The sequence below is a fragment of the Capsicum annuum genome, chromosome 11 (genome assembly GCF_002878395.1).
Source record: "Capsicum annuum cultivar UCD-10X-F1 chromosome 11, UCD10Xv1.1, whole genome shotgun sequence".
NCBI lineage: Eukaryota > Viridiplantae > Streptophyta > Magnoliopsida > Solanales > Solanaceae > Capsicum > Capsicum annuum.
This window is the reverse complement of record NC_061121.1, coordinates 40,990,491-41,002,840: the sequence shown is the minus strand read 5'-3', so window position 1 is coordinate 41,002,840 and position 12,350 is coordinate 40,990,491. Positions and strand designations below refer to the sequence as shown.

At 36.7% G+C, this 12,350-nt stretch overlaps 1 non-coding gene across 1 annotated transcript; it reads left to right on the top strand.

Moving 5' to 3' along the window:
* The first annotated feature begins 10,709 nt into the window (after positions 1-10,709).
* Positions 10,710-10,816, top strand: LOC124889037. The gene has a single exon (XR_007047655.1). It is a non-coding gene; the product is annotated as a small nucleolar RNA R71 (small nucleolar RNA).
* Positions 10,817-12,350: the final 1,534 nt, after the last annotated feature.

The following is a 12,350-nucleotide window of genomic DNA, read 5'->3' as shown; positions in this document are numbered from 1 at the left end:
GAATTATGGCAGCATCTAGGCCACCTCACTACTGCTAAGAAACTGCGGCCTAATTGTCCTGGACAGTGACAGCTTGGGCCAGTGCCTGGAAGGTTGCCCTGAATTCGACGTGGAACACATTTTCATTTAGAGGATCAGCGGGCTAAGGTCCCTGCCCGAAAAACACAACCCCATACGGTATGATGAAAATTATCCAGGACTGAGACTTGATAGAGGTGCAAAGATATGTAACGCCCCGCAACTGGGTCCTAAAATATCACACGGTGCTTAAGGCTGCCCCAATCTAACCCTTTGATCCTTCTATTTCATATATTAGCTTACTTAAAGATAAAAAAAATGAACTCAACATTATGACATCATAAAATGAGAAATACGAATGAAATACTTGGTCTGAAAAAACTACAAATCAAAGAAAATCTCAAAGTGTTGATAATCTGATGACTAGTCTGATAAACCTCTACTAATGTGGAAGTGCAAGATTCTGAGACTGCGAAGCTAACTTTTCAGCACAGGACGTTCAGTTCCTGAGAATGAACCCAATTCTTCAGCTCCTACAGCATCAGTAGGATTTGCATTTCATCCAATTGATATCAGAAAAGAGGCCAAACAAGCTAAATGGTGTGAGGCACAGCTACATGCCTTTGCCAAATAGTTTGTCGCTGTAGTAGACAAGAGAATCAAGGCTTTTCTTTAGCTTTTTGTGACTTTACCTGGACAGGTTGCAGGTTTGAGAAGATAATTTGATGCACAGGTAAAATAAATGTCAAGGGCTAATCTAGCTAAATTTAGAGTAGCTTTGAATAAGGTAAAGGCAGATGTTGGGGTGTTGCAGCAGTATCAATTTATGGTGTCGATAGATCTGGCTATGCATGAATCAGAGGAAGAAATTCTAATGCTTGACCCCATTTGAGATTCACCAAAGAAAAATAAGAAGAAGGGAAAAGATAAGAGAGAACACCCTAACAGCGAGGAAGAAAGAAGACTGAAAAAAAGATGAAAAAGAAGGCCAAAAAAGAAGAGTTAAAGAAAGGAAGAATAGAGTCCCTAGCGGATAATAAGAGATGGGAGGAGGCTTTAAAAGCCAGGGTTGTAGATGCCTCATCTAGCAGACCCCCTACCACTGTAAGGCCAGAAGCTCTTGATGGAGAGAAGGTAGTAGGTAAAGCAGGAGCAGGGTCAGAAACCTATGACCCCCAAGCTTGATTCATTATAGGTATACTCTAACCCTTAGTTTAGCTTTATTTTCAATTTTAAGTTGAGGGTGTAGGGTAAGATGTTGTAATAATTTTTGGTAGATAATTAGGAGTAATACAGGTACTTGAGGTAGTTAGCTTGTTTTGTGACTTTTGAGCACCTCTTCATTAATCGGAGTGTATAACTATGTGAATTGCATTCATTTGTGACTTCGGTACACTTTTTATGGCATTAGTCTGGCAGCTTGATGATTTTTGATGAACAAATTGCATGAATCGAATAAGTAGTGATATGCAATGTACTTGTGTCCCATGTGTGTGTGAGGTCTTACTCAGCTCCAACTGTGTGCCGAATCTAGAACTTTCCCAGTTAGTCCTACCTAGGTTGTAAGATAGGGATTAGAAAAAGATTATAGGCCACGTTTGATTCTAACTCACTTTCAACCTAAATGACCTTCCCAATGTGAATAATATCCCTTGATCCCTGATTTAAGCCTATATGCCTATTTCTTTCTGTGAAACCTCACCTTCCCGATTACCTTACAATGAACCTATTTGGCCCTAGTCCTCCTTGGAAATTGTACACCTTGACTTAGGCAAATAGCCTAAGTTGAGGTTGGCTATTATAAGGGTTTATGAAGCAAAATGAACATAAAGAGAGGTAGAATAAGAGAAAAGAAAAAAAATTTAGGGGCAATGAAAAAGGAATAAGAAAAGAGAATGTTGTGTTAAAGATGATAAAAGGATAATATGATGATTGAAAAGACCGCATCCATCTTGAGCATGTGTGATCTATAAAAGAGAAGAAGAAAAGAAGGTTGATAAGTGAAACCCTAAGAGTTTAGTGTAGTTCAAGGAGGTATAGTCACTCTAAAATATCCATGAATATCATACCAACCCTGACCTATATTACAAGCTTAAGAAAAGTCCTATAGTGATCCTAACTAACCTGTCTAAAGACTTGGGTACTGACTACAAGGGAAATCCTCTGGCATTTTACATGCAGTGTTTGGAACTTTATTCTGAGAGTGAGTCTTGTGATTTTCCCTATGTTTATGTATGTGAATTCGGATATGAGTGAAAAAGAGATTTCTTTGTTGTGAGGGCACATTGGGTATGTTGCTAAGTCACTGACTTGTTCAGATAGTGTGATCTTGGTATGGCATGATTGTTATTGCTGAATTTTTGCTGTATCTTGATGCTTGTGAGTTGCATGGTTGTTCTTCAAAACATCAATAGTGAGTTTTAAATTGACAGACCTTGGAGATGGTGAAATTATTCTGAACTAATATAAGTAGTTAGCTACCAAATTGTACTTTGTATTCTCTTAGTTATGTTTTGGTTACTTGAGGACAAGCAATTCTTTTAAGTTGAGGGTGTTGATGTGCGAGCATATGCTAACACATTTGATGCTTTTAACTCTAAATAATTGTAAGGTATTGAGCAACTTTAGTTATTTTTTATTAGTTTATGTTTGCTTTTGCAGTTTAAGCTGATATGATAGAGAACCAACAATAATGGAAGCAAAAAGGTTAGAATTTGAAGAAATCTGAACACAAGTATGGTTGATGAAATTTGTGAGAAGTCATCAGCCCTGTGATAAGCTATTAGGTTGGTCGTCATCAGTAGACAGAGAATTTGCCTAAAGTGGAAGTTGTGAAGACATTTTGTGATAAGCTGCCAGGTGTCTGATAAGTCGTCAGGAATGCCGTCAACCTTAAAAGTAAGATAAGTTTTAGCTAAAAGAGTTGACGACATTTTATGATAGCCCGTCAGAATGGTGATAAGGCATCAAGTTACCATCATATGTAGAAAGGACATGAGAATTGGAGCAGGAATATGACGATGTTCTTGGTAATCCGTTTAAATCCTGATAAGCCATCATCATCGTCGTCAATCTTAGACAGCAAAAGCAAAAAATGAAGAGGATATGATGACGTTCGTGATAAGTCATCAGACTCCTGATAAGCTATCACGGATGTCATCGTCTATTCTGAGGAAAGCTGTAACCTTGATTTTGTTTCCATAATTAGGGTAAACTATTTAAAGATTTGTTTTAGGGTTTTCTAGGGGGATTTGAGACATTGTTTGACACTTTGAGTTTTGACAACATACTCTGATATTTTCTCTCTCTACTCCTAGACTTTAACAACACAACTATTTCAAGAGATTATTATCAGTATTTTTGGGATTCTCCTTTGTGATCTAATCTACGATTCACTAGTTATTATTCGTCTTTGTAAGTTTATCTTTCAAATCATGAATTCAATTATGTGTTTCGTTCATTGCATCATGAGTCGTTAAACTCCATTGACCTGAATTATGGGATCTAGGGTTAGGTCTTGATGAGGTGCTAAGTATTCAAGATTCAATAGGTGGTAGGATCTCTTGATAATTCTGAAGTTTTAATTAACATCTGTTGGTTACAAACAGTAGACACACTTTCTTTAATTTTCTTGAGAAATAAATCAAATATAGTAGGAAGTAAATTATCAACAGGGACTCGGAAATACTTCATTTAATAATCAGCATTGTAACAAGGTTAGTTAACCTAAGGTAGAATCTGGGCAGTAAATAGAAATTCCCTAAGTCCGAGAGGATTGAGGAGTTAAACGCTTAAGTAGGTTAAGAGACATTTAAGCATAATATCGATAAAGATAGCTTGTTATCCTACCAACCGTGATAATATTGAACCACTTTTAGCATCAGTCATCTGCCGAAAACCCTAGTGAACATAATTCTGGTTATTTCATAAACTCTTGATTTACGAACACTAAAAGTAAACTGACAAACAACAACTTGTTAAACATAAACCCCTCATTTTAGGAAACATCAAACTATCAGTGGATTAAATCGGAAATAACTTGAGTTCACACCATATTTTCTGTGGGATTCGACCCCAAACTAGTTGGGTTTTATATTGACAACGATCGCTTACATCCATTCAAGAGTGTAATTTGAGCGTTGTCACTTCACGACTCCTCTTAAGCCTAGGCTCAAATGGTCCAGCTGTATTTTTACCTTTGCTTCTTCGTTGGTGGCTGCTCGACATTGTACCTATTAAATATAACAACCAACAAACATATAAAACAAGCACCTTCAAATCTAGCAACCATTAAATGTGAAATTTACCCTACACTTAATTGCTAGCACTGCTTTATATATGAATGCACTAGGGTACTCAAACTTTCCCTTTCTAATTCACAATTCTTATAATCAGTCATACAATAATAAGCACAAAAATGCATTTTGGAGTTGTTACAGTGCACACTCTAATCATCAATCACTAATGACTTCTCAATTTGCACATAAATATCTTCAATCATGAGCACTCTGTCCTTTTTTATTAACATTCACTTTAGTCATGCATAGCTACCACTAAGGTGTTGTGACATGGTTATTCACCCCACACTTATTTGCTATCACGTAGTGCATCAAACACATCCTAATTTATTAAACATTCCCCCATGATTCAGCAAAACAACTCATTTATTTATAAACTAAGTAAATTTGAAAGTTCACTTTATCAATTTAGCACTCACATAAACACTCTAATCCCTGCACATCTTATATCATTCATGCAAGTACACAATAAGAATTAAGAGAAGTCAACAAAGTTTCAATAGTCCACCACCACAGATCTACAAGTTTAAGTTCAAAGAAAACTCCAAACCTACACAATTATTGTCACTAATTCACCTCAACATGTCATTTATCATCTCAAGTTCACAAAACAAAACCATGTCATGCTATTTATCACTAACTATTTAGCATTCTAAGCATTGTTTGCCATACAAAGCAATTTTGAGTAGAGACTAAAAATAATACATGACTTACCTTGTTGACTTGATGAAGAACAATAAGGGAATTGCTTTTTTACTTGATAGAAAAAAATGGCGGTAGCAGTGCTAGGGTTAGATGAGTGGTGGAATGGGTTAAGGTTATATTTATAGAGGTAACCTAGAAATGATGGTTCGACATGACGCATCAAGTATCGCTATAGGGCATTAGACGTGATGCATTGAATTCGCGTTGTGTCACTGGATTTTTGCCCCAAAAATTTATCTAAGTGTAACATCATAAAAACTAACGCGACGCATCATGTAACGCATTGAAGGTCGACGCGACATGTCAAAATTGCGTCGACCCACTAGAAATAGCATTAGAAAATTTTTCTAAGTGTGGAATTGGTGCACCTCGATACGACGTGCCAAGATAGCATCGAGCCACTTGAAATTACATCCTAAAAATTTTCTACCGCTAAATTTCCCATACCTTATTGTATCTTTACTTACCCTTTACCTTTTTCTCCCTATGTATCACCTATTTACTTACTCAAAGGCCCATATTCATCATTTTTCCATCTTCTTTTTCTCCATCAAGTTCCTCATTTCTGCATATTAATCAAAAATAACAAAATCTTGTAAGTAAAAGTGGGTTGCCTCCCACCAAGTGCCTTATTATTGGTTGTGGCATGACTTATATTTTTGTATTTTTCTTCTTGTCCTTTAACCACTAAAAATTAAATTACCTATTACATTACATTCGTGGGTTGCCTCCCACATAGTCTCTTATTTTATGCTGTGGTACGACTTAGCTCAGTTCTACCCCTCAGCAAAGGTGATGGACTCCTTGTGCTCATCTGGATGATCAGCCCAATAATGTTTTACATGTTATCCATTCACCAACAACTTATCCATATTTTCTTTATTCCACAACTCCACAGCTCCATGAGGTGTCATTCTCACCACCTCAAAAGGTCTAGACCATTTCAATAGCAATTTACCCAGGAATAACTTAAGCCTTGAATTGAACAACAAAACAAGTTGTCCGGGTTCAAATACTCTCTCTTGAATTTGTTTATCATACCATCTCTTTGTCTTCTCTTTGTAGAGTTTAGCATTTTTGTAGGCGTGAATCCTAAACTCATCAACCTCATTCAGTTGCAGTAACTATTACACCCCTACGGTAGTCATCTCAAGATTCAACTTTTTCACAGCCAATATGCTTGATGTTCTAGCTCCACAAGGAAATGGCATTCTTTACCATAAACCAAGCGATAAGGGGACGTCCTAATAGGCATCTTGTACGCTGTTTGTAGAGTTTAGCATTTTTGTAGGCGTGAATCCTAAACTCATCAACCTCATTCAGTTACAGTAACTATTTCACCCCTACGGTAGTCATCTCAAGATTCAACTTTTACACAGCCAATATGCTTGATGTTCTAGCTCCACAAGGAAATGGCATTCTTTACCATAAACCAAGCGATAAGGGGACGTCCTAATAGGCATCTTGTACGCTTTTCTGTAAGCCTAAAGTGCATCCTCTAACTTCTCAACCCAATCTTTTTTCTGCCCATTCACAGTTTTTTGAAGTATCTACTTAATCTCTCGGTTGGGCACCTCAACTTGACCACTAGTTTGGGGATGGTACGCAGTAGCAACCTTGTACCTAACACCATATTTAGCAAGATGATTTTTGGATCAAGTGTTGATAAAGTACGTACCGCCATTACTAATTATCGCTCTAGGTGTACCAAATTTGTAAAATATGTTCTTCTTCACAAATTTCAGCACCACCCTTGCATCATTAGTCAGACTAGCAACAGGTTCTACCCATTTAGAGACATAGTCAACCGCTATAAGAATGTACAGATTTTCTTTTGAAGGTGGGAATGGTCCAATGAAATCGATCCCCCAAACATCAAAGACTTAAACTTCTAAAATAATGTTAGGGGCATCTCATGATGCCTAGATATAGTGCCCAACCTTTGACATTGATCACAATTTTTCACAAAAGCAATTACATCCCTAAACAACGTAGACCAGAAAAAAAAATTGAGTGCAGTACTTTTCTCGCTGTCCTCTCACCCCCAAGATGTAAACCATGAGGAGATGAGTGGAAATATTTAAGAACCTTTGAAAATTTATCCTCTGGGATACACCTACAAATGACTCCATCTGGACCCTGCTTGAAGAGATATAGTTTGTCCTAAATATAGGCACGTAAATCAAGGAGCAATTTCTTCCTTTGTTACATGGTGGAATCAGGAGGGTAAACCTCACAAGCTATCAAATTCACAATATCATCATACCATGGGAACTTAACTACATCTAAAGACAACAACTTTTTATCAGGAAACTCTTCCTCAATACTAAGAGAGTCATCAATAGATTTTGATTTTCCAACAGTGAAAAGTGGTTAGCAACTTGATTTTCAGCTTCTTTCCTATCTCACACCTCAAGATCAAATTCTTAAAGTAGCATAATTAACCTGATCAAACATGTCTTTGCATCCTTCTTGTTCATAAGATACTTAATGGCAGCATGATTAGTACGAACAATTACCTTAGTGCCAACTAAGTAAGATTTAAACTTAGCGAATGCATACAGCACTGCTAACATCTCTTTCTCTGCAACCGTATAATTAACTTGATCATCATTTAATACTTTCCTAGTATAATAGATCGAGTGAAATACCTTATCTCTTCTCTGAACCAAAATTACTCCCACAGTAATATCACTAGCATCACACATAAACTTAATAGTAACTCCCAATCTGGTGCGATAAGAATAGGTGCTTCAATAAACTTGTTCTTCAATCCTTCAAAAGCTTTCTGGAAATCAGCCTCGAACTCAAATTTGGCTTCTTTCTCCAATAATTATCACATAGGTCTTGCAATTTTTGAGAAATCTTGAATGAACCGCCTATAGAAACCTGCATGTCCCAGAAAGCTCCGCACTCCTTTGACTGTGACTGGATGTGGCAATTTTTCAATCACTTCTACCTTAACCTTATCTACCTCAAGTCTTTTGCATGAGACTTTATAGCCTACGAAAATCCCTTCCTTAACCATAAAGTAGCACTTTTCCTAATTTAGTACCAAGTTTGACTCTTCACATCGAGCTAGAACTCTGTCAAGATTCTACAAGCACTGTTCAAAAGAATTTCCATCTACAAAGAAATTATCCATGAATACCTCCAAAAATTCTTCAACCATGTCGGATAATATCGCCATCATACATCTCTGAAATGTAGTAGGCGATTGCATAAGCCGAAGGGCATGCGTCTGAATGCGTATATATTGTAGGGACACATGATAGTGGTCTTCTCCTGGTCTTCTAGTGCTATGATCATCTAATTGTAGCAGAAGTACCCATCCATAAAACAATAATAGTCTTTCCCTGCCAATCTATCCAGCATTTCATCAATGAAAGAAATCGGATAGTCATCTTTACGAGTAGCTTTATTCAATATCTGATAGTCAATACAGATCCTCCAATCGGTCACCATGCATGTGGGTATCAACTCATTATCATCATTCAATATCACGGTCATCCCTCCTTTTTTTGGTACACAGTACACTAGACTCACCCATTTGCTAACGAAAATTGGGTAGACAATACCACTATCTAACCATTTGATCACTTCATTTTTGACCACCTCCTTCATCACAGGATTCAACCTTCTTTGCTGATGTACTCTTGGTCTGTAACCTTCTTCCATGTAGATGTAATGCATGCAAAATATTAGGTTAATTCCTATAATATCATACATTTACCAACCAATCTCCTTTCTTCTCCTCTTTAAAATTGTTATAGCTTTCTTTACCTATACATCTGATAATCCTGCAGACAAAATAACAGGCAAAGTATCTTGATCACCAAGAAAACATATTGTAAATGATTAGGGAGAACTTTAAGCTCCAAGTTGGAGCTTCTTCAACTGAGGGCTTGGGCGATGGACTAATTGGCCTATTCAATGGTTCGACAGGCACTTTGTTCATCCCAATCACTGCCAATTTCATAACCTAGACCAATTCCAATGCCTTCACATCTCCATAAAGATCATGACCCATCAATGCTCACTCTAATGGATCATCAAACAACAGCAAATACCAATCCAAAGCCATCTCCTCATATATAGCTGGCAGTTACAATGCCTTGTACACATCAAAGACTTCTACTTTATCATGTTCTTGCATTGTTATTTTCTTGGCTGTTATATCAATTAGTGATTGTGTTATTTCTAAGAAGGGTCTTCCCAAAATAAATAGAACCACAAGATCAGCCTCAAAGTCAAGAATTACAAAATCCACCGAAAAGATTAAAGATCCTACTTGTACTAAAACATCCTCGATAATACCATCGACCTAGCTAGTGATCTATCTGTTAACTATAAAATAATAGTAATGGATTTGGGACTCCTAAGACCCATATTTCAGTACTACGATGTGGTCATAAGATTTATGCTAGCTCCCAAGTCACATAATCCACATGCACAAATGGTCTGTCCTATGGTAATTTGCAAGGTAGATCCTTAAGCTTTATGGGCAATTTATTTTGAATCTTAGATATGCACTCTTGAGTAAGTGCAACTTAGACTATCGGTCTACCAGTTCTTATTCACAACTATATCCTTCAAGTATTTTGAATATTTTGGCACACTTTGAAGAATGTCAACAAGAGGAAGATTCACTTGAACCTGCTTTAAAAGATCTAAGAACTTCTTTTAACTCATCTTCTCTTGATGTTTCCTTGCCCTTTCAGTAAACGGTAAGGAAAGATTCTTCTTCTCCATATGAACTTCATCACTCACCATTTTTCCTTAACTTCTTTCTCTATATTATCTTCAGAATTATCCTCAATTACTATGGGATTTAGCTACTCTTGAACTATCTTCTTCATTTATAATCCACTCCTTATTGTAACACTATTCACCTACTTAGGATTAGCCTCTATATTTCTAGTTAATGCTCCTTGAGGCCTTGTATTTTGTGCTCCTACAATTTGGCCCAGTTGCAACTCTATATTTCTCGTAAGCAATCATTAACTATTCAACTCAGCTATAAATTGTGCCTGTTGAGTCTTTATTTTTTATGCAAATTATATTTGTTGAGCCATAAATTGCTTTATTAATTCCTCTATATTACTAGTTTAAGCAGTAGCTTGATTATTCTGAGCCGGCTATGGATTTGGTTGTACTTGTCCCTTGTACTAATTTGCATTCTGCGCCTGATTTCCACCCCATGATAAATTGGGATGGTTCCTCCAATTGGGATTATAAGTGTTACCAAAATTTTGTTGTCCCTGCCGATTCGCGTTTCCCACATAGTTAACAGAATCTGGATTAACAAAACATTCATCTGTTATGTGCTCTCCACTTTCACAAAACTTACACCAAGAATTCACCTATTGGACTGCATTCATTGTGGATGTTGGTTGTGTAGCACCCAACTTTATATTATTAAGCTAAGTAATCATATGATTTTGCATGGCTGAGATCTGCTCCTGTAATGCAGTGAACTGCTCTATCTCTAATATCCCTATAACCTTTTTAGGAGTACTCCTCAAATTTGCATGTCAATCAGGGTTCCCTTGTGAAATGTGATTTAGCAGTGTGTATAATTCTCCATATATCTTCTCAAGAGCCTGTCCACCAGCTGCTAAATCCAAGAGAATCTTCGTGTTTAGGTCCAATCCCTTAATGAAAGTATGCTCAAGAACATCGTTGGACTGATGATGCTGAGGGCAATTTCTGAGCATACCCTTAAATCTCTCTTAGGCTTGGTAGAGATTCTCTCCGTCTTTCTATCTAAAACTCAAGATCTCACTCTTCAAGCGTGCAATCTTCCCAGATAGAAAGAAGCAAATAAGAAACTTTCAAGCTAGATCTTCCTATGTAGTGATGGAGAGCGGTGGTTTAGCATGTAACCACCTTTTTGCTTCCCCCATTAGAGAGAAGGGAAAAAGTGCCAACCTGACATAATCAAAATTCACCCCTTCAGGAATGTCACTGATTTCCAAGAAGGTCTGTATATGCTGCTGCAGATCTTTGTGTGAAAGAAAATCAAATTACCCCGCTGAATTCAGAAATGGCACCATATTCTGCTTCAATTCAAATCGACCTCCTGGTTCAGGCTTTAGAATACTACTCGTCACATGGTTTGTGAGTAGGATTGCTACCTCACGAATAGGTCTAGCAGCTGGTTGAGCAGGAATACCTGGAATAAAAGGAATGACAGGAGGTGGAATATTCCTGGCATTTGGATCAACTAGTTCATTTCTTTGTTTAGTCATTCTTCACCTTTGTTGAAATATCTGTTCCTGTTCTGCAAAAGGCTCTACCAGTTTTTTATCTCTCGCAAGTCCTGGATTCAGCTAAACCTGCAAAAATTCAGCCGCTAAGATCAAGTTGTTAACACCCAAACTTAATATCAAAAACCAAAAATTTAGCAATTTAATAATTATATTAGTCCCCGGCAATGGCGCCAAAAACTTGTTGCGGCTCAGATGCACACGCAAGTGCACGTGATCATTCAACTAATATAGTGATTTAGATAATCAGATATCATTCCCACGAGGACTAAACAACTAGAAATTTAACAAACTTTTAATTTTAGACAATAAGTATTAGGTGTTGTAAAGTATCATGAAGAGTTTAAACTTGAGAATAAAAATATAAATTGATTAATTAGAAATAAAAGGTTATAACTAAAGCAAGGAAAGCAACGGTTGTAAACAATAATAAAAAGAATTCCAGGGCTGAGGTTTTCCCAACAATCATACAAATCTCTATTCTTATAGTAGTCTAATTGGTGTTGTTGGTTCGCAAGGTTTAAGCAACGATTTTTGTCTCCCGACCTTAAATCTTCTATCTATTGAATATTCAGCTACTACTCCCACAGAGTTACAACAATTATTCTAGATTCATTATGTACTCTTACAATTGAACCAAACAAGGCTTCTAGTTATATCCCTATCCTAGATGCTAATTCAAATCCCTTATTTTATAAAAGGGTAAGAACCTTGCTCCTTAATTTCCTCATTCTAATCTATGATTCTCCTCCCTGATTCACATAGAAATATAAATTTATTCTAATGGAGGCCAAGCATTAAAATAGTAAGCTCAAGAAATTAAGAACAACCTAGATGATAATCTAAAAAGAAACTACTAAAAAGAATATCAAAGAGTAATCATGTTCTTGACCTCAACCTTGAACAAGGGTATTTAGCCACTCATGTTTGAGTTAAACATCAAAATCAAGTAAATAGTCATACCGAAATTAATCTTCAGGTAAAAAGGTTCAAAAGAAATAATAAGAACCCTAAAACGAAGAATTTTATGCTTTTCCGCCGCTGCTATGCTTACCAAAAG